At 40.9% G+C, this 26,389-nt stretch overlaps 1 protein-coding gene across 1 annotated transcript in view; it reads left to right on the top strand.

The window, feature by feature from the left end:
• Nucleotides 1–26,389, top strand: part of LOC310927231 (calsyntenin-2-like) — a gene marked incomplete at both ends in the record, with an annotated part of 154,872 nt that overhangs the window by 29,134 nt on the left and 99,349 nt on the right. The gene's annotated exons all lie outside the window — the stretch shown is intronic.

Raw genomic sequence — 26,389 nt, 5'->3', positions numbered from 1 at the left:
TCTCTAACGACGGAATGTGGGAGGTTGAATAGAATTTCATCAGGTTCTTCTGTGAACACATTTTTTAATCTCCGCATTTGAATCATCTGGAACATGCACAAGTCCAAGTGCATTTCATTTATAGTGTTTAAAATAAACTGTATAACTGGAGGTTTGAGGTTGCTGTGGAGATCATACTGCATATTTCTTTCTTCTTTCACGCCTGGCATAATCAAAGTGTATCTTATGTGGATACATTATGTTCTACCTCTCACTACAACAAATGAAACTCATCAAATCAGAGATAATGACCAAGTCGATGCAGCCTTGACGTTCCACAAAGCTCAGAACTATAATAACACTGGTGTTTCCAGACGTCTGTACATCGTTTTTTGCTGCATGGAAGTAGCAAGTTTTTAATATCCTTGAAACTACAGAGGAAGAATTTAGAAGGAACAAGAATCGAGAAGAAGGCAGTAGCCTTAGCCGAAGCAAAAACACTACAGCTGTTACAGCGAGTTCCTCGGTCTTCAGATGTCTGATGCAGTGGGATTTCTGCGAGGGTGCTGTGACAGGCAGGTCCATTGTCAAGTGTGTTTAAGGGAGAACCATCCAGTGACGGAGGGAGTGCTGCAAACACACGCTGTGCTTCCAGTATGGGGTGTTATGATGCTCACTCCATCACTGAAAGTGAATGGAGGAGATGCTTCAAAATCTATAGTGTTTGCAGCTAGAACTGCATCTTTTACGCTCGAGGCTGCAGTCACGTGTCCTTGATACCAGGGAATGTTTGAGAGTCTTGGCTTGACTTGAGTGGTATTAAGGACTTAAGAAAGGAGTGTCCCTGAATGCCCGGAAAGACTATCTCACAATCTGTCCACATTATCTCTCCTCTCCTCTCCTAGACATTATATTTGCATCATATGCAGCCATGCTGCCTTATTTTGCAGCTGCATAAACTGAATTATGAATCTCCTTTTGTTGTCATGCGGCCGATTAATAGTGCCACCTGTGCACTTGTTGTTGTGTGTCCTCCTGCTATCGCACCATGTGTGCACTGCACAGACCACAAGAACACCAGAGGGAAAAGGTAAAAGTGCCTTTTCAAGGTCGGTAATAAACAGGAGAACGGTTGTAGCACACACCGGCTGTGAAATGCATGTTGTATGGTTAAGTTTCAAATCTCTATATTTAACCTTACTTACTCGTGTTAGGGATGAGTCGACGTGACATTCAGTGTCAGTCTGATCATTGACTAAATCAATGGATCGGATATCGGGAAAAAGGAAAACCATAAAAACTCATAAACGCTTAACTAAGCACAGGCTGTAAAAAGAGATGTGGGCCACAAACATTATGTGACCTGAATGTGAGTGAGGGAGGTACAAATTAAAAAAAGACTGATATCAGTAGCAGTAGATAGGGAGGGGACAATACCATTTTTTTGTGTCAGATACCGATATTTACCAATACAATATTAGTCATTTTAGATGATGTATGAACTTTATGAAGTTGTTAACAACACATTTTTGCTGAGTCATCTCAAAGACATAATTCTCCAACTGTGTAACAAATATATTCTCCCAAAAAAGAAGAAATAAACAGCACAAACATGACTCGGCTAAAATGCTTTTGCTGATTTCTATTTACATTTGTCCCCGTTGTCTGTGCATAGTGAAGCATGCGATATACATGATGTAATTTACATTTTCATTTGTCCGATTCCCATCCCTAGCAGTAGATATTTAAGGCTGTGACAATAGTAACATACATGGAAAAAGTGTATCGAGCCATCTGTAACTCATGCGAGTGATCTCATTGTAAATGTCTCTGCGTGTACCCTCCGTGTTTTGTGTCCACAGAGAGTTGCAGAGATGTGCTACGTTCACACATTCATTCATATTAAAATGAGGGCCTGCATTGGCCGTGCTTTCCATGTTTGCGTACCTCATCTCATATTCTATTCCATTCCATTCCAGTAGACTGTCGCTACTTGGAGCGTGCCCGGGCGACGCATAATGTCTGCATAATTTTGGGCTGCATGTGGACATTGAAATAGGAATCAATAGTTGTTTTTGTAAGTCAACCAAAAAAAGGATACTGTTGGATTGATGTCGAGATTAAATTGTTGGTTGTTGTTCCAGTGGTGGAACGACCCCCATAGGCTCCATAGCAGATCTAGTTAAGTCTGTATGTCGTGTATTTAATCCCTCTTTCTATTCTTCTTTCTATTTCTATTACTATAAAAAAAAAACAAAAAAAACCCAACATGATGAATGTTTATTTTAACTTAGCCACGACAAAAATAGGCCTGCATGGTACAAAACTAATGATGTCTTTTGAATTCAAACTTAAAAAAAAAACATTTATTCACTGTAGTAGTATGATAAGAATAATTCTGATAACAGTGGTCAAACTCTTCAGGTTTTGTTCAAAAGTGGCCACACAAATCCATCTTAAGTCTATTATTGGGAGGAATATTGAAGAGGGGGTGGGAGTGGGGGGGTTAGACATGTTTTGCAACGACATGGAGTTATTGCTCATTATAGTGTGAAATTTCTCTCTTCATTAAAATTTAAAGTATTTTCCCCAGAAACCAGTGTTCCATTTTTACTTTTCACTGAGCCATGCATCTTAGACTGCACACACCTTCACTATCTAGGCCAATGCACCCGCGGCCATAGAGTCACTGTAACTACCATACGAGAGAAAAGGAAGGCTTATACACACGTATACACACTTTTGTGATGTACTCGTGTGGCCCCTCCCCGATGTGTTGTTCCCTAGTTTTAATTATAACTTTAACCAAAACCTGGATCTAACCTCAAACGTAAAAAGTCTTCCAATTAATCCTCACAGAGTCTTCTGAAGAAGTGAGAAGTCCTCATTTCTAAAAGTTCCTACACACACATACATCCTGCAGTGTCAGCTGCACTGTTGTTGGTGTGAGCCAGACAAGGACAACTGCTCTGTCTGGTTGTGCGTCCAGGAATAGTGTCTATGTGTGTGTGTGCTTCAGTATTTGTGGCTTTGTAAATGCATGTGTGCATTGTCCCAGTAGAAACAGATTGTGTTCCTATCCAGGAATAGATCACTGCTGGATGCAGGAGCTTTATCATCTGTAGGATGTTTACTCAGAATTGCCCATACACTCCATTAGTCTTCCAGAAGCCCCAATACAGCAGAGTGGACTATAACAACACACTGAGTGCTCCAATAAAAATGAATGCCGTGCCGCATGTATGACACACCAATATTTTAATACCCACGGTTAGGCTTTGTGATTTATACATGCATATGCAGCACTTTATCTGAATAATGTTATTTCCTCTCAGAATATTGTTAAGTATTTTGCCAGTTTTGCGACCGTATCCATAAAATAACACCGCACACCATTAAATGCTTTGGTTCACTGGAGTTTCTTTACTTTTTGTGTTTTATTATTGTGTATTATGTAACTTAACTGTCAAGTTGTCTTGGTCAAGTCTCTCCTGTTAAACGGGACTTCCTGGTTAATTAAAGGTCCCATATTATGCAAAATCAACTTTATGGTCATTAAAATCCTTATATTTGGGACTCTGGAGGTCCTATCAGTCGGCAAACTGTGAAAAAAGACGACTCATGTTTTTGTGGTCCTCCATAGTCCAAGTACAGGAGATAAAACATGTTGACTTCTGCGCTCATTGGGACATCACAACGCGCTGAATTTCTGGAATTGTTGTCTTTGTCCCTAAAAAATGCGAGAGTGCTGGCCAGGGCAACGGTATCTGAAAACTGGAAGTCCGCGAAAAGTTCTATTCTTGGCTCCACAGTGCAGCACAGAGTCCTACACAAACTTCCAGCCTCAGAGGATTTATCTGTCCAGTGGATACATGTTATATATGACGGCAATGTGCCTGCTAGAGCCTGCAAATGATCACCTTTTCAAATGCTAACTGCTGTTAGCTCCCAGTAGCCTCTGTGGCTGATGTCATTTCCCATCCCTTAAGTTCCGTTTTCAGAACAGAGCGTTCTGAACAGGGCTGTTTTGGCAGGGTGATTGAACTGCTGTGGTGCTTCATCCTTATGGTATTTTGACCAAAGCATGTCACAGACATGTTCATTAGGACACCAGGGAACTAGTTTAACTTGGAGATTTAGGGTATAATATGAGACCTTTAAAGGTTAAATAAATACAATATCATCATAGAGACACGCATTACTTTCATGTCGTCTACGTGGAGGTTGGTAATATACTGCACAACCGAACAGACTTCAGTGTACCAGGCTCATAACGTGACCACTTTTTGACTGAAGCGAAGTGCAGTTAAGTGTACAGAGCGAGCAGAGTTATCTGAGCAGGTGCAGGCAAGTGGTGCTCACTGTAGAACGAAGATAGAGACAACGTGCTGTGAGAAATGTGATGTCGTGGCGAGCAAAGGGACAAAAGCAAAAACGTTGCCTGTTTTGACCTCAGAAGTGCAAAGTGCATTGAAGAGCTACTTCATCAAAAACTTTGCTTCTCCTCCCACATATGGAGAGGCAGCAGATATCAAACAGGTGTACGCTCTTGTGTGCTTACCCTATGTTTAGTTCTGTCCTCGTAATTCCAAGACGTTACATTTTTGTGTCATCATCTTTGGTGGTTTCATTTCTTCTGATATCGCAAGACGGTCTCCGGTCAAGCCTCATTTCTTCAGTTCAGAGATCGGGTTATGTTTGTGAGGGATGAAAGCGAAACAGTATCAACACAAGAACAGCCTGGACTCATGCAAAATTAAGAGATATTTTTCAAACTCAACTTATCTTGTCACTGCAGGTGACTTTAAAGAGTGAGATTTTGGTAGTGGGATGAAGTTTTATTCTTACTCGGAGCTGTTAGTTACGGTTTCTGAGCGGCCATTTCACTGATGAGAATGTCCACCAGAAGTCTGTTTTTAAAAGAACTACATATTGTTTCATCATTGTCATTAATATGTCATTAACATGACATTATTTCGGCCACATGGTTGATGTATAGTGGTTAGCACTCTTTCTGGTCGGGAACAAGGGTCTTTCTGTATGGAGTTTGCATGTTCCCCCTGTGTGTGTGTGTGTGGGGGGGGGGGGGGGGGGGTTCTCCGTGTGATGGACTGGTGGCCTGTCATCATCAGGCCACCAGTCCATCATCCCCCCCCACGACCCTCATGTGGAGGATAAAGATGTAGAAGATGGATGGATGGACATCTTGATGATGATGATGATGATGATTAGTGGCTACTGAGATCTGCATCTTAAGTGCGACTCATGTGACCAAGACAACTTTTGGAAAGTGAAGTTTCACAAGCTTTTATACGTTTGTATGTACAGCATATACTGGAGTATTGGAGCATTTAGTTCGAGACCGTATAGAGTAGAAATAGATGCAGCAGAAGAGAACACCTGCTGTCACATACTGCACAAACACCCAGGGTGAACCAGGTGTTGTAGGTTAATTGGAGAATCTAATTTGAGTGTAGGTGTAAATGGTTGTTTATGTGTGTATGTTGGTCAATGTGAAGCTATGATTGGCTCCATCTGCCCTTGTACCTTGCACAGAATAAGCTGTGTAGATTGTTGGTTGGATGAGGTACATAATATTATCAAGTGAAGACACAGGTTCACGCAGCTTAAGACGCTGCATTGACTTTCATTCATTTGGGCAGCCTTAACAAAGTGTTATCGCTAACCTTAACCATAACCAGTTAAAGCCTGATGCTTAACCCAAGCACAATTGAAATCTTATCCCTGATCTTGACAAATACAAGTACACACACACACACACACAGCTACACCCTCAGGCTGCCATAGAGGATAATATGATATGGCAGCTTTTAAGATAATGTCTTGGAACATTAGGCTTTATAAGTAAAGGCTAACGTCAGAAGAAGTTGCATGGAAGAAGAAATGTAATGACGGATACAGAGCTACTGTACTAAAGTGATCATGCTCCATGAAAACTGGGCTGCTGGCATTTTATTTTTCCAAGTGTGTGTCCCAACAGGGAATCAGAAACAAGCTTTGTCTCCAACTACCACTAAGAATATGAATAATTTGGAAAAACCTAATTCAAGTCCTTGTATAAAAATTAAATAATACAATTGGGTTTCTTGTAATTCAATATTAGATAGTGTGACATAGTTATTTTCCATGTTAAGGGCAAAATTATCAATGTTTTTTTTTTTTTTTTTTAAATTGGCATCTCCAATACCACTTCACCACAACTATTCACCACTGAATTTAACTGAAGGAGGTTCTTCAATATAATAAATTGCTGACTAAATCTTATGTTGCTTGCAGATAAATGAGCCAGTTTTTAAAAATGTTAAGGAGGTCCCTTTATTTGTTTGCACGATAAACGGAAGAGGGAAATCGAGCGAATTGTTGTCATTAATTAAAATGAGTTTTATTTCCCGAGTAAATTTGAGAGTTCTAAAATCCATTAACCTAAAATTATAGTGGTGTTTTCTCTGCTCCGTGTTCACTCAGAACCTATTTGCTTGGCTTTTATGGTGGAGAAACACAATAGTCTGTATGTGACTGAGGGCGGAACAATAAGTCATCACACAAGGGAACAATTCCTCACACACAATGACTTCCTCTCTTTCTCACACTCGTGTCATAAAGGTCAGAGGATGAGAGCCATTTTTTCAGAGCAATGAGCTTTGCACTTTTCAGTCTCTTGCCATTTCCATCCAGGCTTATGAATCCATTCTTTATCATTGCTAATAAAATTTGCCTGCTCTCCCTATTGCATTACTTTCAATTCCCCCCGTTCCACTCCGTAAGGCGACTCCGGGCTGATAGAACGTTATCAGGCTACACACAGCCAAACCCGGCACAATTATTCAGCCATTAGACCAAGCAGGAAGTCTGATTAACTCCATCGTCAGAAATCTGACATCCCACCTCCAGCCCGAGGTCTAAATAACATCAGATGATGCACGGAAATGTCTGAAAGGGTTTTTACTCTGTGTACTGTACTGTGTATCTGTATTTATGTATGTTTTTGTTTTTACATTTGGCTCAATGTAAAATCATTATTATTAATTTGAGTGTTTTTTTTTTTGCTTTATTGCAGTTTTGCATTCTATTAAAGCTGCAGCTTATACTTTTGCTGAATTTTGTTTTTGATAATATTATTCTGCCTCTTGGTCCTCATGTATCATTATCTGTAGTCTGTGTACGTCTTCTGATAAAAGGCTCTGTCAAGCGACATTATCACTCCCTGACTGAGGGAGCATTTGTGTGTATGCACCAGCAGGGCAAGGAGATTTACCCTGTAAAAATGCTGAACGAGCAATAGAAACACACGTCACTGGGTGACACAGAACGAGATAAAACTGGAGATCCAGTCTTTAGTCCAGGCATGTCCAAAGTCTGGCCCGCGTGCCAATAAATGGCCCTCGGTCAGATTTAGAAAGTCCAGCAGCTTCGTTTTTATAATGTGTTATTTATGGCCATCCCTATTAGCTCATCTGATAAGGAGTTGCGCTTTGAGTCCTGTGTTCGAAACCGTGACAGACATACATCCATCGATCCTTTATTATCATATCTGACTCCAGATGTTATAGAAAGGCTGCACTTTTTCCACTCCTGCGTGGTTTAGATTTGGTTACATTGCCATTAAAAAATGATCTTTGAAAATGAAATTATTATAAAACAGTGTATTTGTATGTAACGCTTACGGTTTCAATAAAAAGGGACCATTGGCCCCTGGAAAGCTTCACATTATCAAATCTGGCTCCCGTTTTAGTCCAAAAAGTTGTGCCACACTTACCACTATTGAAAGAGCTGATGTAGTCAGTTGGAGGCAATGTTGCAGCTCTTGTCTTGCAAAGATGAAGTTGGTCGTTAAAGTTTAGTTAAGTTTAGTCAAACACACACAATTGATAATAAAATTGTGCATGTGGTGCAGCTATAGACAATATGGTGTAAACCTGCAGATCCATAGTTTGCAAAGGCTGCAATGCAGTGCACACACACACACACACACACACACACACACACACACACACACACACACACACACACACACACACACTGTGTTATTACAGTATCTTGTTGTTGGACAAGTCGAACTAACAAGCGTCACAACGCTTATTTGGAATATAGCTGCTCAAGCAGTTTCACAGAAGCCACTTGTCTTGGCCTGCGTGTTGGACAGTAAAGAAGCTGCACTGTGTGGACTTGTGAAAGTGAACTCACTTTAATGTATTCCCTGACTCTCAAGCTGGCAGAGTGGTTCACAGGGCAAATGTTTGATCAGTTCACTGGAGTGAGCTTTTCCAAAAAGACAATAGAACAACCTGTTATAAAGAGACCAGACTGATCCCCCCTGCATTTATATAATTAACCAGCAAATTAGCAAGCAGGGGAGGGAGGAGAGGTGAAGAGGAGAGAGTGCTGCCATCCGTGGTGTGTGAGCCAGTGGGAGACTGAAAATAGACAGATCGATAAACAGACTTGAAGGAGGTAGAGGACAAAAAACGGAGGATGAAGATGCATCAGAGAGTGAAAGTAACCGTAGGTCATGGACGCCAAGGGGTGCAGTGATTGGTTGATGTTGTCAATAAAAATCAATGACAAAAGTAGTCGCCGACACATGTAATTGTCAATAATTGCTGGCCACATAATCATGCATTTTCTTTCTGCAGTGAGTCATCTCGCTTGCTCCACAACTCTGCACATGCACTGTAGCTTAACATAAATCCCCCCCCCACCCCCCCAACGCGCTCTCACACATCGATGTTGCTTGTGAAGCCTTTGCAGTTAGATAACAGTTAAGTTGACAGCTGAGTCTGCAGATTAGTAGAACTAGAAATACTTGAACATGCTGCTTTTCAGATGCTTGTGTGTCATGAAAGGAGGACAATGTGTCTTTGTGTCCTCCCTCCATAGTCACAGCAAAAGGACATCGTATCTTTGTTGTCCTCTTCTTGGGGCCATGGAAGAAGGCCCAAGCTGCACTCACAGCGCTCTCTGCTGGACAACTGGAACAAATGTCTTCAAACAGTCCAATGCTCTTCTAGGCTGCAAACTCATGCCTAAAACAACCTCAAATTTATTAGCTTGTAACTAAACGTAAAAACAATCGAGTAAATGTGTGGCTTCATATCTGATTCATTGCTTCTATAGTAGTGATTAGTTGCCACCCTAACCCCGGGATTTCACTGAATGTGTACAGTATCTGTCACATTGCTACACATCCACTTTAGTCAATGTATCAGCTTCACCTACTGCATTTGCATCGCATACCGGCTCCATCGTTGCTCCAGAAGAAAATTCAGAGCAAGCGGTACAGGAAGTCAAACACTGCTTTTTTTCAGAATAAAAGCCCCAGCATTGACACCATATCATATTTCACTTAACTATATCAATGACTGTCTTGCAAATCCAGCGTTCTCTTCACATTCTCTGGCCACTTAATGAAACATCTTGTGTTTACGGTACACATGTAGTTTTTCGAATAACTGCGAGAAATCCCAGTCTCGCAGCTCCAGCTGTCCGGCCATGCTACGCGCTGACGGAGCTGTGAACAGAGCCGGTGGTGTTGATGAATCAAGCGTAGGCTACAATAACAGAACAGATGCAACTTGCATTCAGTGGAATCCCTGGGTCATGGAAACAGCAGATGTGCAGCTATGTGAGGTGCAACATAGACCACTATCAAGACTCTATCAAGTACATAGTAGTCAGTTGTGGGGTTTCTGTAAAGTATGCATGCAATCCTAACCACTGATTTGTCCCCTTTTCAGGGAAAAGCTGCCCTCACTTTGTTTGTTTTCTGCATTTAATGTGTTCACAAAGACAAATTTGTCCTTTAAACACACAAACACAAACACACACACTTTGCATCATGTCTGTGACCTTTCCTCGCACCTGTGTGATGGCTATCTGCCGACCTTGCAGTTTGTCCGCTTGTCTGTTTTTTTTTTGTCTGTCTTTAGTTGCTATTTAAATAATCCCCTCATGTGTTTGTGTATAAAGTCAGAAAACGAAGGGGAACTCGGAAAGAGAAACATGCGCAAAATTAGTGCTGACACTTTTGACTGCGTTTTTGAAAGTTAATGCTATTTTTGGGAAAATAAATAAATAAATAAATAAATAAATAAAAATGATCTGGGTAATTTAACAACACAAGTACTGTAGTCGCCAGTAATGTGGGGGTCATCACTCGACTGCTTTACAATTCACAGGCATTTCAAGTTTTATGCCCCATGTTTATTTTTGCATTGCATTGGTATGTATTGACTATCCTTTGGCATTGAGCCTCTGTATGGTCATGCATGAACACTTAAAGTATGTTCACACTACAAGCACGAGGCCAATGTGCCTCTCTTATAAAACACGTGACCCAGTTTCCCTCACAGGAATCACACCAGTAATACTAATACGAGTGTAGGTAAAATCCTCAGCCCTGATTGGATGAGACTTAATCAATGTCTGGACCTATTGATCATGAAACCAGCAATGTAAGGTAGTCGATTTGGTCGTTTAAGTTTTATAGTTGACAATCTCCGAGCCTGCACCCACGTTACACAAGCTAAACATTAAGCCTCATTTATCCTCCATTGACGCTAAACTGCTTCTTTGAAAACAGGCACACAAGTAAATCCGTGTTAAATGCTGCCTGTCTGTGTGGAGGAAACTGAACTGACAACACGAGTCTGCCAAGTTGCACGCCGTCTGTTGCCGTTTTCACAAATGTTCCGATTGCGTGTGCATTTCAGTGGGCAGATGTTGTTTCTACGCGTGAAATGACTAGCAAGTGCATGTCCTACGCTTATGCGTTAGGGTTGTTAATGTTTCACATGCACAACGCACACAATGATAACTTTTTTTGTTGAAATGATTGATGTACAAAACAGGGGTGGGCGGCACTGGTGTTGTCGCTGGTGCATGACATGAATTTTGCAATACAGTCAATCGAGTAATGGACGTGCACATGTTTTTTTTTGTTTTTTCACTCGTGGTGTATGGGAAACATTTGCATAATTCCCTTGATTTACAATGTCAGTAAACAATTTCCTTAGGAGTTAATGGTCTCAATCGCTCGTTTCAGCTCTTCTTCAGTAGACCGTGGTGTTAATTTTGTACTTTATGTTCCTGTTTAGAAGAAAATAGCTGATAAAGCACAGCACACATGAGAGGACAACAGCGTGATTGACCGCTAGTGTCATCCATTAGATTATTATGGGTTATGGCACTACGGGTTGCCATTTGGTTACAACAGACCACGTGTTATTAAGTGGTTACTTTTTTTAAAATACTGTGATGTAATAACATTTTTTGGTCATATATCACCTACTCAGGGTTTACGTTAGCCGCTATATGCTGGCTTTTGGTCGCGGTTTCTATCTTGTTGAGAGTTTCCTGTGTCATCATGTGGTCACGTGACATGTGGTGATGTGTGAATGCGTAGTGAGATGCGATGCCACGCCATGACAGCTCTGCGTGTTTATGGAGGGTTGAATTTCCAAACTGCTTGAGAAACAGCCCTAAGGGATTTTGGGGAAATTTGACTGACTGTGACCTTGACTGGGGCGGAGCTGGGGATGATCGCCACCATAATTCCTGTGTCTTGCGCGACTGCCGAACGCGGATTCTCGCTCCAAAACAGCCCAAAGAAGCTGCTTCACCGAGGAAAAAGTGACAAGGTCGATGGGGATTGCAAGTTGTCACTAAGACTTCAACAATTTTGATTTCACAAAAGCAGCCGAACACTTGACACTGACATAAACAGAGAATCGTGACATTTGGACCAAGCCGTGTGTTCTCATACATTGCATTTATTTCCTTTACGTTTGTGTGTTTCTTGTTACGTGCGTCTATTTAAGAATACTGGGGATGATGATATTTTTTTAGCGGGAACTCCAAGTACACCTTAGCAACCCAAAACCGGAGTCAGGTTTTACTTTATATACATGATGGTAAACATGAGAAACAGGAACAGGTGAAACAATAACCGCAGCCATTTTATTCCATCCATCCATCCAGTATCTACCGCTTTATCCTCCACCAGAGGGTCGCAAGAGGTGTGCCTATCTCAGCTGACATAGGGCGATAGGTGGGGTACACCCTGAACATTACGGTCAATTTAGAGTGACCAATTTACCTAATCTCCATATTGCATGTATTTGTACTGTGGGAGGAAGCCAGAGAACCCGGAGAAAACCCACGCACACACGTGGAGATCATGCAAACTCCTTGCAGAAAGTCCCTTGTTACAACCGGGGCTCGAATCCAGGAACCTGGGTCTTCTTGCTGCAAAGGCGAGAGCGCTAACCACTACACCAACCGTGGGCCCTTCAGCCATTTTAGTGTGGGATCTAATTTTTTAATTTGGGAAATGATCCACAGATAAGTGCGTTCCATTGTATTCGTGAACACTATCACTGCAAAGGCGTTTGAACCGCCCCCAAATGAAAATGAAAAAGTCAGATGAAACGCAGCATCGTGGTGCTCAGTTTGGGATAATGGAAGTGGACAAACTGCCTCAACTGATGTCTTGTAATAACAAAGCAAACACGGAAGCTGAGGGAGGTTTGTGTACGAGTGGATCTAGAGGAAAGGCAACTTGGGAGACGGGGAGTAGGAAATTCAATTTGATTGTAATCTGATGAACACATTCTACTGTTTGTGAGTTAAATTAGATTTTAGATTTGTTTTCTGCGTCCCTCCCCTCTCCCACCGTACAGTTTTAGAAAAGGGAGACCTATCTGGAAAGATCTATGGTTATGTCTGATTGAAAAAACATGCTGTGTGGATAGTGGGCAGATGGTAATCTATCAAACAGACAACAAAAGCCTTTATTTGTTCTGTTACCAACCAAGGCACTGAAGAACAAACATCATGCGTTTATAACCAATTATAATGTATATATGTTCTCTGTGTGACTGGGTTGAGAGATGCATGTTGGTTTTGCTACTTCGGTCTGTCTGATTTAATATATGTGTTCCGTTCTTCTCCCTAAAGTCATTTACCAAAACATTATTGAGAATCCATGTTGCCCAAATGTGATTTTTACTCGCAAAATGTATGATTTCCTGGTAATTTTCCCTAAGGTTATGAAAGTCATTTGGTACTACACAATGGAAATATGAGTGCTAGATAATTGAATGTGAATACCATGTACATTTAGTTATTGTAAAAGTAAAAGGGTTTGATCTCGAGCATAGGTTTAAGAGATTTTTGTTGTTGTTGTTGCTTTTCCTCCTTCCTCGACATGAAAGACACTGAAATTTGACTGGAAATGGTTGAAAATTAGGCGGATGACTCGAAACTAGGGACCATTTCAGGACTTCATAAACCACTGCTCCACTTTGTGTTTTTTTCTTTTCTCCCTAAAGCAAAAACAAAAGAGCCCCACTGTTCTGTCTCTTCTCTGGCTGCTGACTCCAAGGGCAGCGAGGACGAATCACCTGCTGTAAACCTTGTGGCGTGCGCTCTAGTCACCGTTGCCTGTCTAAATTCAAATGAAAAGCTAAAAGCCGGGGAAAATGTGATGGGTCGGAATGCAGGTGGCAGTAGGAACGGGAATGGGGGGCTGCAGTCACAGTAGGGCGAGAGGAATTTATGTGGAAAAAAATGAAAATTACCCGTTTCCTCTTTTCACACTGGTGGTTTCCCTGGCTTTCATACTTGTCAGCTTTCATAGCACAGCAGTCACTTTTTAAAGAGGACATATTATACTTGTATTTAAATGTTTCTAAATTCTCTTGTTTAAAGAAATTACTTTTTTTTTATTTATATAAACATGATGGGGGATGATGTAATGTATTGAAATGAGTACATTCTTTCCTCATCTGCCTTGTGAAATGTTTTTTAGCTCTTCCAAAGTGAAGTCAAAAATAAACGCATTTCGTCTCATCTGCTTTAGCCCTCGCACAGCGTCTCACTAAGTGCAAATTGAATCCAGTTAGAGAAAGATATAAAGACCTCTGTGCTGTGAGACCAAAACAAACAGATCTCAAACTGAGAAAAAATTGATTCACAGCTACCAAACGTATCGAAAATAAGTGAGTGGTGTTGAGTGACTGCACTTATGCACTTAAATTTACCATCTACCAACAGAGGGAATCTTAAACGACTTGAACAGATAACCCCGTATCTAGGGCTACATCATTACGTCCCGGAATATTAGAAATCATGATATGAGCAAGTGCATTATCAAACTGAGAGACACTGTGATTATCTGATCAAGATCAAATTTGTGACAAAACATAATGGTGGAATTCTGCAGCGTTGCAGGAATTCACTTTTTAATCATTTAAATCCTTATGTTTGTGACTCTGGAGGTCCTATCAGTTGGCAAAGTGTGAAAAAAGATGACTCACTCATGTTTTTGTGGTCCTCCTCAGTCTAAGTACAGGAGATAAAACACAAAATGTTGACTTCCGCGCTCCTTGGGACGTCAAAATGCGCTAAATTCTTGGAATTGTTGTCTCGCGGAGCTCCGCTTTGTCCGTAAGACATGCAAGAGTGCTGGCGAGGGCAACGATATCTGAAAACCGTAAGTCCACGAAAAGTTCTATTCTTGGCTCCACAGTGCATCACAGAGTTCTACACAAGCTTCCAGCCTCAGAGGATTTATCTGTCCAGTGGATACATGTTATATATGACAGCAATGTGCCTGCTAGAGCCTGCAAATGATCACTTTTCCAAATGCTAACTGCTGTTAGCTCCCAGTAGCCTCTGTGACTGATGTCACTTCCTGTCCCTTAAGTTTCGTTTTACTAAACCAAGTGTTCTGAACAGGGCTGTTTTGGCAGGGTGATTGAACTGCTGTGGTGCTTCATCCTTATGGTATTTTGACCAAAGCATGTCACAGACATGTTCATTAGGACACCAGGGAACTAGGTTAACTTGGAGAAATAGGGTATAATATGGGACCTTTTTCTTAATGAAAATTACACAATCCTTTCTTTCCTTTACAAAAGTTTTAGACGATGATAAAACGGATGTACCTATTTTGATTTAGTATCCCAGTCGCAGTATCTGTCAAAATAATTACATTATTATTTTGTTATTTGTTGTAGTGGTTAGCACTCTTGCCTTTGCAGCAAGAAACCCAGTTTCGTGACCCGGTCGGTCAAGGGCCTTTCTATATGGAGGTTGCATGTTCTCTCTCTGTGTGCGTGGGTTTTCTCCTGGTTCTCCGGCTTCCTCCCACAGTCCAAAAACATGCAATATGGAGATTAGGTAAATTGTGCACTCTAGATTTATCATAGGTGTGAGAGTGGGTGGTTGTTTGTCTATGTATGTGTCCCTGTGATGGACTGGCGAACTAACCCACCTGTCGCCCCATGTCAGCTGAGATTGGCACAGCGCCGTCCCCTGTGACCCTCATGTGGAGGATAAAGCGGTAGAGGATGAATGTATTATTATTATTTTTTTTTACCATATTCTGCTCATATATCTGCACAATACTCAATACACATTTCAAACCATAACGTGCAAGACTTGAGTCACCGCTTCAGTGTTTCAGCTTCAAGCACATTGTCTGGCACCGCGCGGCAAAATCTCGCCCGAAGAAAAAAAACTCCACCTCCGTTCGCTGCTATTTTGCATTCAGGCCTCGATGCCATTATCAAGTAGGATGTGAAGCAGTTGCCACGCAGTGATGCTGTGCACTCTCCACCAGCACAAAGGCCTAATGACTACCTTACAACCACTGTGCTGCTGTGTCAGGAGCACAAGACGAGCAGCAGGCCAAGCGCAATAATAAGATGTTGCACAGGTAAAGCAGCAGCATGAGCGCCGGCTAAATGATTTTGTTTTGAGTCACGACATTGTTCTCGTTTTAAGTTTCCATGCTGTTGAAACCAATTAAAGCACCGAGAACGTGTAGTGTTGAGAGAACGGCAATCTGTGCCCGTTTTTCTTCTGCTCTGTGTCATATTGTGCAAATATGCCTCGCTACAGTTTTAATTGGATATACACAGTATAAATTGGGAAAGTGGAAGTATGTGCATTGCGTTCGGTTTAGTGGCTGTTAACAAGTTTTTTTGTTTTTTTTTGTATTATTTTGTAGGATTACGCACAAAAGTGAAAACCAACTCTTTTGACAAGTTTAGTAAGATAAATAATAAATTGTGGGGTTAAATTGGTATACTCTTTACAAAACCTTGATATTCAAATGTCGAATCTTTCACTCCAGTCACACCAGTGTGTGTTTCTGTGTGGCTGATTAATGGGTAGTTAAAAAGGTGTACCCAACAAAGTGGTCGGTGAGTGTCGGCTCTGGTTGCCGTTTAATTTCAGCACGGCTCTGTGGTGAGGATTAAATCTACATAATGTGTTTTAACGGGGAGATTGAGCTGACATAAGGCAATCATCAATAATGTCTGTGTAGAAAAACACTCACCACTCTGTTGCCCCGCTATGACCTTGCAGTGTTATTGGTGTACTCTTTTTCTGCAAAACCAACTCTGGCCAAGTGATAATGGACAAACACTGGCACTGAGATGGTGAATAAAAGCCAAGATTTTCCTCTTGTTGTTTCGCCAACCCACAAACATTAATTAGCTTAAGTTCAATAAGTGTTTTTTTTTTGCGACTGCTGAAATCAAAGGTCGATGCCTTAAACTTTTCACATTGGTAAATATTGACTATAAGGGATGAAGTTGATTTTCTTTAAAACCGTCGGCTGTAATGAAAAGACAATACATTAATCCACTCAGCGACACAGTAATTTAATAGAATTAGTGATTCCCTCTGACTCAGGCTTCACACTTTTTTAATAGGATAGGCTTTATTGTCATTGTGTGTGCAGAACAGCAACACAATGAAATAAAAAATAATTTTAGTGCAAAACAGCATAAAAAGTGCACAATAGAACTCTATAAAGGATTAAAACACTTGGTTCCCGTAAAGACGATTGGTTAAAGTAAAACTGATAGTTGTGTGTGTGTGTGTGTCAGTGTGAGTCTGTGGACAGCTTTAGTAAAGAAGCTCTTCAGTCTTGTGGTGTTTAAAGGCCTGTAGGGAGAAGTTCAAAGATGTTTCAGATGATGAATGGTGTTACCTCATTATACCAAACTGTTATGGACCTGAATCAGGGTTATACTTGACTATATCATCAGTTCTATCAAGAGCATTTCCTGTTCTTTGACCTCTAATCAGCGTATTAACAACCCTACGCCTGAGGTGCACCCAAATGTTTTCACAGGGTTTTGCCTTTTTGTCATTTCCCTTATACATTCATACCTTTAATACATTATTGCAAACAGGAATAACGTGTCGGTGGTGAGTGTAAAATTAAGTCACACTCGAAAGCCTTTTGGTCGCATGTGTGACCAAATTGGTCGCAGTCTAGTGCCCTGCCTCGAGGTCTGTCATAGCAGAGGGGAAGTGAAAAAGAATATGAAAGGCCAGATTTGAAGCAGAAGCGCTGAGCGCGGCCCTAAAGCCACAATGTGAGGTGGGAGCTGTGTGCTGTGACAAAGAGAAGCACAACTGACTTCATTACACTTGTTCCCCTCAGTGGTGTAGTAGTGTGGATAAAGCACCGTGGATGATGAGCGTCACATTTGTCATCCGTCCTCCTGCTTATCGGATTATTGACTGGTCTGCGCTGTGGCTTCTCTTTGCTTACATGTTAAGGCCATGTCCACTGCTTTTTAATGCATATCGTTTTTTAAATCAATGGGCACATTCTATTAGGAGGGACCTTTTAAAGGCAATATATGTCAAATAATGTACAACTGCGAGTGAGAGCAGTTACTGTAATTCAAAAACAGCTGCACTTGTACTCGTGATTACACTCTGTTACGGTAATACCCCTGCCCATATATCAACACGATATCCTTTAAAAATCATTTAAATGCCTGAGTTATCACTTATTAATTGTTTCTTACAGATTATTTCCACATGTCAGCAACAGGCAGAGATTGAAAATTAAAGTGCATCTATGAGGGGTGGACGAAATAAAACGATGTGGGAATTGACATTAGCCCTTTAACACAGATCATATCACAGACGACACTTTGCATTACCGTATTCGTGTGATGGCTTGTGCTATCGGAAAAAAATCCAACGGTTTCTGTCAATTGAGAACGTGCGGATGTTACCTTGATTTCACTCGCGCTGTTGCAGGAAGTCAACATCAGCGTCTTTGTCACTGGAGAGGAGAGAGTTGGAAAAAATACTTTTCATAGTTTCCATTTTATTGGCCTGTTTTTGCACATTGAGACAAAGACTCAAACAAATGTTATTTTAAATATGTTAACATTTCAAATTTAACACGCAAAATCTGGTGTTTGTGTACAACTACTACTGTTTTTTCTAAATAAACATTTTAAATTTTCTTCATTTTAAATACACTTTATTAACTTGCAGTAAATTGTAAATAACTGCCAGAAGAAAAAAAGTTATAATGGAAAAAAGGGCAAAACCACTTTTTTTGGGGGGGGGGTGGGGGGGGGGGGGGGGGCTTTTATGGTTAAAATAAGCAAAAGTCATTTTGTAACCTTGAAAATTTGAACATGATTGCATGTTTTTATGAATATGATATACGGTGGTTGCCTATGTGGCTATTTCTGTTGTTTTTGGATAATGCAGCAACACAATAATTGAATATTGAATCAACTTCTCATAGATAAGGATAATTACATTTCAGAAGAGCAAAACATTTTTTTTAAGCAATAACAGTCTAAAGGAGCCTTAATATAATCCAAAATGTCATGTTTAGCAAATAACATCGTTTCTGTTCCATTAGTGTTGTTCAAAGCTGGGGATTTTTTTGTAAAACGCACATTGGAGTTGAAGTGGACAAGCCAGGGGAAAGCAGTGTAGATAAGGTCAAACTGTTTACTTCAATAATAATAATAAAAAAAACTATTATTACAGATGTATAATAGGACAGTGCTGGAACTGCACCATGTCTGAATGGATTATTCCTTCAAACCTGATAGTATCACCCTTCTCTTTCATCTGCTCAACCCTTAACCATGCGATCAGTCGACTCGTCAAAGCAATTGCTAACATCTAAACTGGATATTTCTGTCCTGCCATAATAAAGAAGTGGAGTGTTGGGGCGAGAGAACTGGGTGTTTGTTCAGAGATGGAGAGACAGAGAAAAGATGAAAAATGAATGACTCCTCCAGCTTTACACTAGAGTCATATCACGACCATGACTTTTTTACAAACCATGTTTACAGATTTTAGATTTTACGCTACACTTTCTACCTGCTGCAAGAAATCTGAAGAACACAGTATCGTGTGTCGTGTCAACCAGATTTAGTTTGGCAGAACTGTTCAGCACAACAGCAGCGTCAAAAGGGACTTGAAACAAGGTCGTAGAAGATCAATGGAGTAAAATATGTAATTTGACCTTTAAGCGTCTGTCTCTTATCTCACCGGGGGGAGTGAAATTTTTTTTTTATCTTCTTTGTGGTAAAAGGCAAGGTCTCGCTGTTGCTGATGGATCAATGTGCTTTATCTGGCTGTAGCGTAATTGGCTGCCTGGAACACGACTACATGTGCATCCAGGTCAGCTGGCTTTTGTCTGGTCAGGAAAACCCTCATGTCCTCAACTCAAGAGAACACAAAGTCTGAGGGGTCCAGTTAAAAATGCTGCTCGCACTAAAAGTTTCATATAAAAGCATGGGTATCTATTAGAGAGTGTTTGTGTGTATGCATGCATGCCTTTTTCTGTTACCTCTTAGGGAACTTCTCTATAGACAACTTTTATGGACCAGTAGTCCTCATGGGAACCAAACCCGATCCTAATGAGCCAGAACCTCATTTCTGAGGCTCTTGTTACATTTAAGATTAAGATGTGAATTGTGGTTGAATTAAGGTTGGGTTCAATCATTAACTGGTTTAGATCTATCACCCTAAATATCCCACAGTTTCACTTTGCCTGAGTGTTGTTGGGCTTTGAGCATTTAGGCTGTATTTTTCCCCCGTTACTATGCTAAAACGTACGTAGAGAGCAGAGGCTATATGAAATATAACTTTTTTAAGCACAACCTAGGCAATCAGATTAATATTTTGGAAGGAATTTGTGAAAATTTGGAAATACGTCACAGTTCAAAGTTCACTATTAATGGTCTATTTTGTGACTTTTGCACAATTATCACTACTCGCCTTTTTTGTGTGGTAATTTTAGCTCAAAAACACATGAGAAGATTTTTTGTAAAGCCTAAAGATGTGACCTATAATATAAACACACACCCCCAGGACGTCAATATCAGCAATTTACCAAGGGTGCACCTGCAGCATGGACACTAAGGGTCAACTGGCAGGATTAAGGTCTGATTTATGCATTGTTCATGTCGTTTGTCATAATGGACCAATCGAATATAGTGAACAGGGGTGTTCACATTATCATATTTTTTTTTATCTTTATATAAACTGCTTTTTCTGTGAAGTATCCTTGGGTGTCTTAACAGACACTTAAGATAAATAAACAAATGTAGTAACATAAGTCTGATAAGAGAACTGTGCTAAAGTAAGTGTCAAAATAATGGCCCTTATTTATCAAATTGTGCGTTCACGGAACAGTCCATATGATGATGAATGCTTATCTTTGCATGGAAATTGTTGGCACATTTGATGCATGAGGGCAAAGGTGTGGGAATAGTTCCACTGAGTAATAATGGTTTTTGCTTTGACATAAAGACAGTTCTTATAATAATAATAATAATAATAATAACCTACAGACTGTTTTTGTTTGTTTGTTTGTTTATTTAGCTTACCTTCCAGTCACAGCAGTTTAATACCACACAATTATTTCCAGGTAGAAATCTCTGAGCTTTGAAGGTACTAAAAGAATTTCATGGCTACAGTTTAATTTGCAGCCCTGACCCAGGCATTTCTTTGGTACAATGGAAATCTTTGTGTTGAGCCCACAGGGAAACTTGGTGTTACACTGCATGAAATGTTCCTCACTGTTACTGCGAGCTGTTTTTATGCACTGTATGGCATTAGTTCAGGCGAGTCTAATTCAGCCTTTCAATACTTATTATGGGCACCTCATGTTTCCCATAATAGTGGCTCCCTAATTAACACCCCTCATTTCTCTCAGTTTGTTTTTTCTTCTTTTTTTCTTTTCCGTTAAATTTTTTGTCTTTTTCTTTCTCAAACTTTCTTGCTGACAGCAGTTTTGGTATATATTTCTCCCCAGCTCCCAAAGCTTCCTAAGCAGCCTAACGACTTGTAAAGAAGAAAAAAAGCCATATAGTGAAACATCATCGGAGGTTGTGTGGGAAGAGCTGCCATGTTCTAAGTTAAATAAATCGCAACACAATTGTCCACAGTACAAACCATATTCTGTGAATGTTTTTATGTAAAGGTCCCATATTAATCTACTTTTTACTACAAAATCTATTTTTTAATCATTTAAATCCTTATATTTGTGAAAAAAGTGTAAAAAAAGATGACTCACCCATGTTTTTGTGGTCTTTCTCAGTCTAAGTACAGGAGATAAAACATGCGATGTTGACTACCGCACTCACTGGGAAGTCACAATGCACTAAATTCCTGGAATTGTTGTCTCGTGGAGCTCCGTACGGTATCTGAAAACCGGAAGTCCATGAAAAGTTCTATTCTTGGCTCCACAGTGCAGCTCAGAGTTCTACACAAACTTCCAGCCTCAGAGGGTTTATCTGTCCAGTGGATACATGTTATATATGACGGCAATGTGCCTGCTAGAGCCTGCAAATGATCACTTTTCCAAATGCTAACTGCTTTTAGCTCCCATTAGCCTCTGTCCCTTACGTTCATTTTACTAAACAGAGCGTTCTGAACAGGGCTGTTTTGGTCTACTGTGGGGCTACTGTGGTGCTTCATCCTTATGGTATTTTGACCAAAGCATGTCATAGACATCAGGGAACTAGTTTAACTTGGAGAAAAAGGGTATAATATGACTCCTTTAAATGATTCATTTAACTTACATACAGAAATTAAACTAGAATGACCAACCGGCAGTTGCATGCCACCATTAACCGACAGTTTTAACCTTGGCCACCCAAATCTAAGAAGTCCATCCTTGTGTCCGAGTGAACATTTGTTCTAAATTTGAAAGGATTCCCTCAAGACATTCTTCAGATATTGTGTTCACAAGGGGTAGGAGAGACAGACTGATGGACAACCTGAACACATTGTACCTCCAGCCATGTCTGTCACTGGACACAGGATTAAAAAAAGAAAGTAAAAGTCACTGGATTATTTGGACTTTACCCCACAGGATAATTTCAATATACAGAACAAGTGGCATGTGAAATAAGACCAGCTGTGTTGTTTTTGCTGTTTATTTGGACGGACAGATTTGACATGATGACAGAGCTGTCAAAATATACTGCTTTTCACAATCTGATATATATTTGTTTTTTTGCTTTTTTACGAAATGTCACTTTCTGTGAGAAGAGGAGGCCTTGAGGCGATGAGGTGTATTGTAACTCCTTCTGCCTTCCTTCAACTTCTCCCAGCACATTGCCATTCACAATGTGCTGCCTAGCAATAGATGCACACATGTAGCCTGAGGGAGAGATAACATGGCACCTGTAGAGCTACAGAAGTTTGTTGAAGAAGTAGAAGGCGATGTCTTCTTCTTCTTCTTGGTCTTTTCTTTTTGCACACGGTGCTAATGTGTAGGAAAACTGACACAATGAGTATTAAATCCTGGGAAATGTGTGTGTTTTTTTTGAAGACACGACATACAGCATACAACAAGGACACATAATGCAGCTTTCCGTTCCCAATCTGACCTTTTTTGTTCATCATTTGGGCAAAATTGCACAATTTATGCCCTTTTACGCACAGACTGAAAAGCAACCCCCTCCCTCCCTCCCTGCGCTAATGTGTATGCGGTCCTTGGCCGGTGAACCATCTGACTCCGACGTCTACCAACTCTGTCCCATCAACAACTCCATTAGACTGCACAGGATAAAGAATTACACTGACATTCAATCTGAATTAAAGTGACGAGGCGGGGGAGGAAGGGGAGGAAGGGGAGGAAGGGGGGGGGGGCCCGCTAAAGCATGTCCCTGTGTGTTAAACAAGCAGAATGTACGTGCATCTAATGCACCGTTTCTATAATACTGTGCCATTTACTTTAGACAACGTTTTTGCTGTGTGAATGTGCCAACAATGCGGCCGACCACACCGCGTTTCGAGACCAGCACACCCACAGAGGCACTGATGAGTGCAAGTGTCACCTACACAACCTTGGTGTGCAGGGTGTGAAAATGATAACCGTCAGTTGGAAACTAGCAGCGACACTGGATGTGCCGTGTCTCTTTGAATAACATAGGGCCCCCGAATCTGTTTGCTTCAAGCGCGTTGTGTGCTGCATGAACTTCCACTCTGCTGCACCGCTTATTATGAAATGCCAAGTTTATGGTCTGCGACTTGTCTTCTGAGAAGCAAACCCTTAATAAAAGTAATATTTTACAGATCTTCATTATGTAACGAAATGTGTTAAAGGAAGTCATTTGTTGATTTCTAAGCCATTCTGTATAAGTTTATTTTATGACTGTTCAAGGCTGCAAGCACAATGATCACTCAACTTAAGCTTATTTATTATCCTAAAAAAAAAAAGTAAGAGCACAAAATGTGCAACTGGGTAGCATTCATGAGCTTTTCATCTTCTTATCATCTTAATAGGCTGTGTTGTGTTCAAACGCACACATCTGCTGCATGTTTCATGATGGAAAACTGTTGCATTACATTCCAAGGAAGAGTCCTGATTGGATTTCTGGGAATCCTGTTTCTCAAAATTAAATCCTAGTCGAGATGCGGGTCACTGCTTTGAATGGAGGGTCCAGTGGTGGTTGCTACTGGCTACACATTATGGGTCAATGGCTATATTTACTAATTTAAGGGCCACTTTTCTCTCGATAAATAATACCTAAAAAAAAAACTATCAGATCGCTGCTGGATCTGCTCATTAGAGCTATTGAGATGTGTGTCGGCGCAATCAGTGAACCTCAGAAACGTCAATGCTTCTGCAAACACAACACACGTCATCCGCCAACCTAACGCCTACTGATGATGTGTTTAAGAAACCTTGGAACTGCAGTTGCTGCAACTGTGAATAGGTGCACTTCAAGTTAGGTCAATAGGTCATTCTATTGTAGTAAATATTGTGATTGTGCATTTTCTTGGAAAACTATTGACCGATTTCCCTGGGGAATGGGTGATGGAGTATTGGCCAATGAATCGGCTAACGTCTTTTAAATACTTCAAACCATCGTTGGTTAACTCTAAAGCGCCACTGTCTTTTGTTATTGTCTCTGAGTCCTTTTGTACTACTCTGCTTTTGGGACACGTGTTCTTATGTGAGCTCCAAATGCGTGACAATTCATTGAAACAATGTTGGGATGGTAAGTAAGGGGAAGGTTTTTCACTTCCTTTCCGCCTAAGTGAATCCAGTATTAGAGGGCTGCCATTGGATTGCAGTCATTTATCTTTCCTATGTGTATATGGCATTATGAGTAATGGTACTTTCACGCTTTTCAGCTCCCTTGATTACTTTGGCCCCCACTCCTCCTCCCTTGTGCCTTTTTATTCCAATGACATATTCTTTCAATTGTAATGCAGACAACTTTGACAAAGTCAGACGGCAGAGAATTGAAAGTGAACATAAGAGTGGCAGGGAGAGGCAGAGGTTCTGAAAATGGCACGACAGCAGAGCAACAAAGAGACGTGTTCGAATGCTAGTTTGGCATTGTTGAAGGACAGATGGCTGCATTTTCTTCAATTTGTACTCTCGAAGTCAGTCAGTTGCTCGTATTTTGCTTACATATTATTCCATCTTGGTATTCTCGCAATGTTTTCACATTCTCCATTCATCATGATGCTCTTGGAAATGCATAGTACGCCATCTCGCACACAATTTCCACGTTTCATGTCGGCTCATGTCCCTCTTTTGTCTTACAACGCCGAGCAGCTTGGTGACAAGGCTCAGGGTATTTTTGAGCAGACGGTTTGAGAAAAGCATCGCTAAGATAGTGACAAAAGTTGGAAGCCGTTGCTACTTCACATGACATGCCATTCCTTCAACAGAATCCTCCTCCCCTATTGTTATCACTAGGCAGTTGAAACAGTGCTGTAGCCATGGCAGCCTGTGTTTTGTTGGCTGTCCGGCTGTTAGTCAGTGCCCAGTTGCTGCTGCAGAGATGAATACTGCTGGGCAAAGCGTGATTAGTGTTACTGACAGCACATAGATCTTAGCTGGCCTGTCTTCCACTCAGCCTGCCTGACTCTTCTTTGTTACTCAGACTGTCACACGCAGCAAACTCGCACGCACACACACAAACAAACTTCTTTTTATGTCTTTGTGAGTACACATTATAGATATAATGCATCCCTTAACCTCTTACCCTAGCCTTAACCATTACAACTAAGCACATGATCCTTACCCTCACCCTAATTGTAACCCAATTCTAACCCTAAAACCAGGTCTCTGTGATGACTTTCCATCACAGATTGTTTCTAGGGTCAAAGTGAACGTTCATGCCATCGATTGCCATTGGTGTTGCTTTGATCTCACACCTAATCTCTTGGGTAATATCAGTTTAAAATCTGCTGCGATTTGACCAGTGTTCTAAACCTGATTTTATGTAGGAGGAGTCTTCTCAAAGGGAATTGTTTGCGTCTGTTGTTTGAGCAGAATAACTGCATAATCAGCCAGAAACACTCATGACAAAGTCGTAATCCTGCTTCATTGTGCATAGCTCTCCAACTGTGTTCAAAATCACAGCACATGGTGACTTTTTTGAACATAATGCATACAAAATAGACCATATTTCATGTGTTTTCATTTTTTCTCTGAAAGAGAGACAGGAAATGGGGAGACAGAGATGGTGAATGACATGCAGGAAAGGGCTGCCCGATGCAGGATTCAAACCAGGGCTCCTGCAATGAAGACTGTAGCCTCAACATGGGGCGGCAGCTCTACCAAAGTGAGCTAAACTCCGCACCCAACCATATTTCATGTTCATCACACTTCATGTAGTCAAAGATGGATGCCAGTGCAGTGAACATTTTAAAGTGCTGTAAGGGGTAGCACCATCCTTCCATTCCTGGCTCTGTTCAGGCCCACCTCTTGCACACACCGCCAGTGCATTGTTTTTCTGTTGGGATGAGCTTCCTTAGCATTTGCACCAAAAGGCTGACCCACAAGGCAGTAGGGCTACTTGCCCATAGAAAATGTTAGCCAGCATTTGAACAAATATGGTACCCGTATCTGGAATTCGGTATCGAACGACACCTTTTTTGTTTCAGTTGCTGTGACACTTCAGTAAATAATATGCACTGTATTATGTGGGATTTGGATTAGGAACTTTTGGAACCTTGTCTAAACATCACAGTCAAGGTTGGTTACCTCCCACAACAACTTAATGTAAGGGGCTAATTAAAAAAGTATTTAATATTTCGGATTAATCTCCCATGGGAAGCTGCA

The sequence above is a fragment of the Microchirus variegatus genome (assembly GCF_963457635.1).
Source record: "Microchirus variegatus genome assembly, chromosome: 5".
Classification (NCBI taxonomy): Eukaryota; Metazoa; Chordata; class Actinopteri; order Pleuronectiformes; family Soleidae; genus Microchirus; species Microchirus variegatus.
Note: the sequence above shows the minus strand (reverse complement) of the source record. Positions and strands in the feature narration are given on the sequence as shown.